The following is a 7125-nucleotide window of genomic DNA, read 5'->3' on the forward strand; positions in this document are numbered from 1 at the left end:
TTGGAAAACAAGAGCTGGAAAGTCAACAGCCTGAAAAGAAAGAAGTCCGGTTGTGAGAGAGTTTGCCAGGTAGAGAAGCAGACACAGGTGGAGTTGATCTCCCCAGACAGGGAAGTTCCAAATTCAGCTACCTGAGGGGACCCCTGCTGTGTGAAACAAATGAACTTTCACTTGATCTTTGCAGAGTGGTTGCTGGAGAAGTTTTTCTTGATAAGGAATTTATATTAATGAAGGTATAAGTTAGTTTGGCTAAGTTAGTCAGAATTAATTCAATAGATAAGAGAGGGAGTGAGGCTAGCCTTGGTTTCCAAGGACAAAGCATTCCCTTGTGGGAAAGAAATTGGGGATTGGAGTTTATAGTTAGATCTCATTAGATTAGGGAAAATTATAGTTACTTCAACTATATACTATGATTTCCTTTTGTTTTACTTTGATAAGCCTATATTCATACATAATTAAGTGTCAGGGGCAGGATTAGAATCTTTATTAGAATTCTGGGTCATATTCATGCATTGCTGGTGGAGTTGTGAACTGATGCAACCATTCTGGCTGGCAATTTGGAACTATTCCCAAAGAGCTCTAAAGACTGCCTGCCCTTCGATCTAGCCATAGCATTGCTGGGTTTGTACCCCACAGAGATCATAGATAAACAGACTTGTATGAAAGTATTTATAGCCCAGCTTTTTGTGGTGGCAAAAAACTGGAAAAGGAAGGGCCCTTCAATTGGGGAATGGCTAAATAAATTGTGGTATATGTTGGCGATGGAATACTATTGTGCTCAAAAGAATAATAAACTGGAGGAATTCCATGTGACCTGGAAAGACCTCCAGGAATTGATGCAGAGTGAAAGGAGCAGAACTAGGAGAAGAACACTGTACACAGAGACTGATACACTGTGGTAAAATCGAATATAGTGGACTTCTGTACTGGCAGCAATGCAATGACCCAGGACAATTCTGAGGGATTTGTGGAAAAGAACGCTACCCACATTCAGAGGAAGAACTGTAGGAGAGGAAACACAGAAGAAAAGCAACTGCTTGAACACATGGGTTGATGTGGACATGGTTGGGGATGTAGGCACTAAACGACCATTCCAATACAACTATCAATAATATGTAAATAAGTCTCAATTGATCACACATGTTAAAACAGTGGAAATTCCAGTTGGATATTGGGGGGGGGTGTTGAAGGGGGGTGAAGGGGAAAGTAAAAACAAGAATCATGTAACCATGGAAAATTTTTCTAAAAAAATAAAACATTAAAAAAAAAAAAAGAAGGGGCAGCTGGGTAGCTCAGTGGATTGAGAGCCAGGCCTAGAGACGGGAGGTCTTAGGTTCAAATCCGGCCTCAGACACTTTCCAGCTGTGTGACCCTGGGCAAGTCACTTGACCCCCATTGCCTACCCTTACCACTCTTCCACCTATAAGTCAATACACAGAAGTTAAGGGTTTAAAATAAAAAAAGAAGAATCCCGGATCCTACTGATTCCAACTCAGACTCCTGTTGGAAGCAAAATTCTCTCTCCATTATGTCACCTTTTTTTAATAGCATCTCTCAGTGACTTGGAAGTCAAAGACCACTGAGTAAATTCAGGTATAGATAAGCCCTCAGGAAACTGATTCCACTGGTACTGACCCCTGGGAGGCCCAGGCAAATTAAGGAACTATGGTTGGTTCCTTAGATGTGACATGTAAGAGCTAGTGAGTAGGTGGAAAAAGTAGCTTATAAGGAGAGTCCAGGAGGAAGTAGAGGTCTTCTGGCTAGAACGTGGAGAGCTAAAGGAATCCTTGTCAGAGTTTAGTCACACATCATGGTGGCCAATAGATTGGAAAGCTAAGTTATCTCTCTACCTCTCTCCTATCTTTCCCTATCTTTACTACTACTACTACTACTACTACTACTACTACTACTACTACTACTACTACTACTACTACTACTACTACATAAAGTTATTAAGCTACTATCAGCCTCATAATTTTAATTATTACACTTCACATACTATTTCTGATACTTATTGGCTGAGTAACCCTGGACAAATCACTTGCTCTAAGCAACTCTTCAGACTATAAGTGCAAAGAAGGTGTCACTCTGTAGTTCCTTATACGAATTAAACCACAGGTCCAGTTTCTGTCTTTGTATTTGTTAGAGATTGTGTTAGAGTTCCCCAATCAGGATGACTATATATATATTCAGTAAAATGTCTTGAAAATTCAATTACAATTAAGAAAAACCTTAAGTATATCAGGTATTTGGTATATTATGTTTCTGAATGTTAATTAGCACACATAATGAATTTTTTTAAAAAGGTCTTTACTAGAATCCTTGAAGAAGATTCTATCAAAGAAAGGCACTACTGTCTGTCATCAGCTATTGCAGTGTACAAATGAGGAATAAAAGCTTCCCCATCGCCCCCTTACTGCCAGACATACCTCTATTAACTATCTTAGCAAAAGTATCTTCCAAGACCTACCAACAATGCTCTTCAAAGACCAGGCACTTAATATGCTTTGTTGAATTTAACTATACTTTTTATTATCTAAGTCTGGCATTAATTTCTGTTACTACTAAATTACTTGTTTTGTAATCCCAGTTTCACAATGAAAAATAAAACAGGAGTTTCACTGACAAAAATGAAGTCTCCATAGCTTCCATTTACTAAGGCCATTATTAGTTTAATGCAAACCTCAAATGACGATCCCTCATTAATTTAAGTATTTTCTTATTACTTTTTTGTGTGTACAAATTCTACACTGGATCCACTAAATGAGTATGTATCATATAATGCCTAGGGCTATACTGTTCTTAAACCAATGTGTAGTGGATTGAGCCCTGGATACTGATTTGAGAACTAAGTAACAGGCACCTCCTTATTGTAGCTTGTGTGCCCTCCTAGGCAAGTTACTTTTGAGCCTCAGTTCACTCATTTCTAAAATAGAGCTAAGAGTATCTACTTTTAAACTCTCAAGCACTAACCAACTATTATGAAGTTTAAAGATAGTATAAATTAAATCCACAGATATTTCTTCAACTTCATTTTTCATTTCACTTTGTCAGATTTCATTTCAGTTTAAGTCAAAATACTTTTTAAAACTAGAAATATAAACAGGCAAATTGATTTTGTCTATTTCTTTGATAAAGTCTCTCTGTGACAACTATTTCAACAGCCTAGCTAGCAGCAAAGGGAAGCTTCAGGCTGTCAACTAAGATGTACAACCTGATTTTCTACTTTTTTTTTGCACACTGGCAATTTTACAGCTCAACCAAAAAAACAGTAAATTTTGTAATAGTGCACTACTTTTGTGGAAGTAATTGATTACAAAAGTTTAACGTTATAATCATATCAACATTAAATTATGTCTCTTTGATCCTTAATGTAGATTTATTATACATCTACTAGCAGTGCAAGGCAAACATCTATGTCCAGAGGATACTAAGACCGAAAAAAGAATTAAAAAACATTCAGTTCCTGGCCTCAAGTTGTTTCCTTTGTTCTGAGGGATACAGCCTGTACACAGATTAGTAAATAACAAAAGTGTAAGCGATTGCTCCCGATTTTCTGTGCTTTAAGTAAAATGACCTCTAAGGAGGTTAGACTAGAAGATCATCAAAGCTTTTCATTTTCAAAAATTGCTATGAGGATGCTTAGGGATATGCTAGGAATGTGTACAAAATTAAATGTCTTCATCTTTGTGCTCCTTTAGCACAGTGATTGTCATAAGGTAGGCATGAGAAAAGTACATTATAAAAGGAGAAAATAGTTCTGCAGACCAGTAGTTTCTATATAAAGATTTGTAATATAACACATCCGATTTTTCTCAACCTCATCAGTGACAGTGCACGTGCATGGGAATAACAAAGCATAAATGAGGGTCCTTATCCTTAGGTCTTTGTTTATTTGGAAACTTAACTTGCCCTTTGGCGGGTGGGGGGGAAGGCACTGCAATGTTAGGATAGGCTAAGTGCCATGAATAGTACTACAATAAATACCAGAAGTAAAACCAGGAAGAGAAGGCTTTTACATCAGACTAAATGTTTTAAATCCATAATTAAAACCAATAAATTAAAGTATTGACCTCGTTAGAGTAAATCTTCCTCGATACATTCACCTCTAGTGGCTAACCTGAATGTGGCATCAATCTAGCTTCCAAATGGCTTAAAGTGCATTTACGAAGGGTGTACTTAAATCTTCCTCCCCAATCAATAATATAAAGTTACTTCGGCTGACCAGAGGTCTACTGGGCTCGCCTAATCATTCTAACTACTCCACCCGAACCTTCTAAGGGCAGTACCCTCTCCCATATAATGGAGTTCCTGGTCTCACTTCTCCTCCCATTGGCCTGGGAACGGCGCAGGCGCAACAGTGCATTACTACCCAGGCACGGCAAGCAGTCTCCATTCTTTCCGAGCTATTACAGCCTCCTCCGCCCCTCGGCACTAGCCAGGGCCAATTAACTTGGCTTTAAATACAAGCGCAGGCGCACTGCCGGGTGTGGAAATACTCACTGCGCAATCGACTTCCACCTCACCCCCTCCCGCCCCAGCCTAAAGCTGGCAGTTCAGAGGCGGAGAATTTCTCAGCCCGCACCTTCCCCGTCACTTAGCAATTTTTCCCGGAGCTCGGGCACGCCACAACACCCCCGCTTCAAATATAACATACACGTATACCCCATAAAGAAGCTCTTCTTTGTCGCTGCTGCTGGCATTTCCAGAAGTTTCCAATCGCAGCAAAAGCCACAGCAGCCCCGGAAAGCGAGAATGGAGGCAGTTGGCGCCGCAGCGTCAGCGGCGCCTGCGCTGCAACCTCCCTCCTTTTGATCGCCTCCTCCCACCTAGTGTCGAAAGACGGGGAGATAGGGGGGAGTGAGGAGAAAGGGAATGGATAAGGAAAAAGGCGGGTGACACCCCAGGGAGGACGGGGAGAGGTACTACTTGCTTCCCCAGCGAGAGGAATAAGCACAAAGGGAAGAATTAAAGCCCCAACCTCAAGCCCAAGCCATGGTTCTACAGTTGGTATATTCCGATTCCCTCCCCCTGCCGCAGCGTTCGTTTCTTGTTATCTGTACCGATGTAGGGGAAGGGGATAAGAGGGTAGTGGAGGGGAAGGAAGAGAGAGTGGGGGCGGGGCAGCCGGGAGGCGGGGTTGTCACGCCGCGTGTCCCGTGCCTGCTGGTGAGTCACATGTCAGAGCCGCAGCCAATCGTGGGGCCGGGCTGATCCTGGGAGCTCGGAGGTTGTGGTGAGGGACGGGCGAAGACAGGAGATGTTTTCAAACCCGACCCCGGCAGTGGTGTTAGCAGCGGTTGTGGCGGTGACGGCGACCAGGACAGCGGCCACTCTGAGCCTCCGGCTCCGAGGTTAAATCCTCGGGCACGGAACGAGAACCTGGATAGGAGTGGGTAAGGGGAGGGGGGGCGTGGCGGGGACTAAGGAGACGAGGAGGAAGGAGGAGCTCGACTGAGAGCTATTTCCCCGGTGCCCCGGAGGAGACCCCGCAATCCTGCTACGCCGCTCGTCCCCCTCTTCTCCTGCACAAGGTAAAGGACGCGCCCCCTTTTCCTCTCCCACCTTTCTCAGCCGCGGCAATGGGTCCATCCCAACCCAAGACTGATTTAGCTCGTCGTCCCCGGAGCGGGGATGGGGCCGAACTGAGGCGGTGGTAGGCAGGGCAGTGACAGGGTGACCGTTACCGGACCTCCTGCCCCCGACAACACCCTGGCTCACTTCTCCTACATCTCCCCTTTTCTCCCCATCGGTATTTTCCTGACGCCCTCTTCACGCCACTGACTGCGAAGGGCTGAGCCGCTTGCGTCTGTGTGTATGTGTGTGTGTGTGTGTGTGTGTGTGGCCGCCAAAGCACCGGCGGCTGTCACTGTGCCGGCTCGAGGGGTGGGGGGCGGTGCTGGGAGGGTCCAGGACGGTGGGTGGGGAAGAGGACGGGGCAGGGGGCGGGAGGAGAAGGACCGCGGGGTGGCTGCTGCTAGGCTGGGAGGGATTTCCTCCCCGCTACCCTGTTCTCCTATCTCGGAAGGTTTCCCGGCGCTGCTGCCTTCCGTAATATGGCGGGGGCTGGGGAGGGAAGGAGCGATGGTGCTCGTGCATGTGTGTGTGGGTGCGCGCGCGCCTCCGAGTGTGAGTGTGTGTTTATGTGTGTCTGTGGCTCCGAGAGGGCGCCGCCTGTAGGTGCCGAGGCGGGAAGGGAGGTGCCCGGGCGCGCGCACTCGTTCCCGCCGGTGTTTGTAGACAGCTTTGCGGGAGGCTAGAGGGGAGTGGAGATATTGGCTTGTCTGTTCACCGGGTGCTACTTCCGAAGGGAGGTGACAGGGAGGGGGAGGGAAACAAGTCTGGGAGTTGTGCGGAGAGGACGTGAATGTAGGAAGAAGAGGAAATTACTGCTTCTTACATGGGTTTTTCCAGGAGAAAGGGAAACAGCGACTGAGCAGCCACCTTGTTTTTAAGTGCCGAATACATGTATCGGGCATTGTGCAATCCTTTTCAGTTGCTTTCCTTTTGTCCATTTGAGTGGTGAACTTGAACACTCTTTGTCGGTCACGTTCTTAGATCTTATTTTAAGGGATAATGTGGTGTCATCCTAGAGGATCTCAAAGCGTTTTGCCGACCTAGACGGACGTACAGAGAAGAGAAGCTACCGAAGCGCAGCTGACAGCTGGTTTAGTAACCACACTGCACAACTGTTTAAGACGGAAGTTGTGTATTACAGCCGGTTGAAATCATAAGGAAAATGTTTAAGCCATGTAACTGCAATCATAATTTAACCAAGACATTATGGTTAAATTGAGAACTCCGGAGTAATGTATCCGAGACTCTAGTAATTATAAGAGCTCAAGGATTTTATATCTTATTATTGCTTGTTGGAAGAGGTACAGTTTTCTGGGGATTTTGAGTTTCGAATAGTCTCGTTTAAAAAATAAAGAGAAATCTGGAAAATAATTTTTAATAAGTTTTGAACTGTGTTGACAAATATTTGGATACATTTTTAAGCATATAGGTCAGTGCAGGAGAGCTTCCAGTTTCTTGAATCATCATGCAAAGGCTTTCCTAGAGATTAGCTCAGCACTGGCAGAACATATGCTTTCTTGGCGCCAACTAGCTTAAAAACAAAATGAG

At 44.6% G+C, this 7125-nt stretch overlaps 1 protein-coding gene across 1 annotated transcript in view; it reads left to right on the top strand.

The window, feature by feature from the left end:
* Nucleotides 1-5260: 5260 nt before the first annotated feature.
* ANKRD12 (ankyrin repeat domain 12) overlaps nt 5261-7125 on the top strand; it is a 225126-nt gene continuing 223261 nt past the window's right edge. The window contains exon 1 of the mRNA XM_044683126.1: nt 5261-5534. The gene's annotated coding sequence lies outside the window, so the exon portion shown is untranslated. The remainder of the gene's footprint in view (nt 5535-7125) is intronic.

Source organism: Gracilinanus agilis, chromosome 1 (assembly GCF_016433145.1).
Source record: "Gracilinanus agilis isolate LMUSP501 chromosome 1, AgileGrace, whole genome shotgun sequence".
NCBI lineage: Eukaryota > Metazoa > Chordata > Mammalia > Didelphimorphia > Didelphidae > Gracilinanus > Gracilinanus agilis.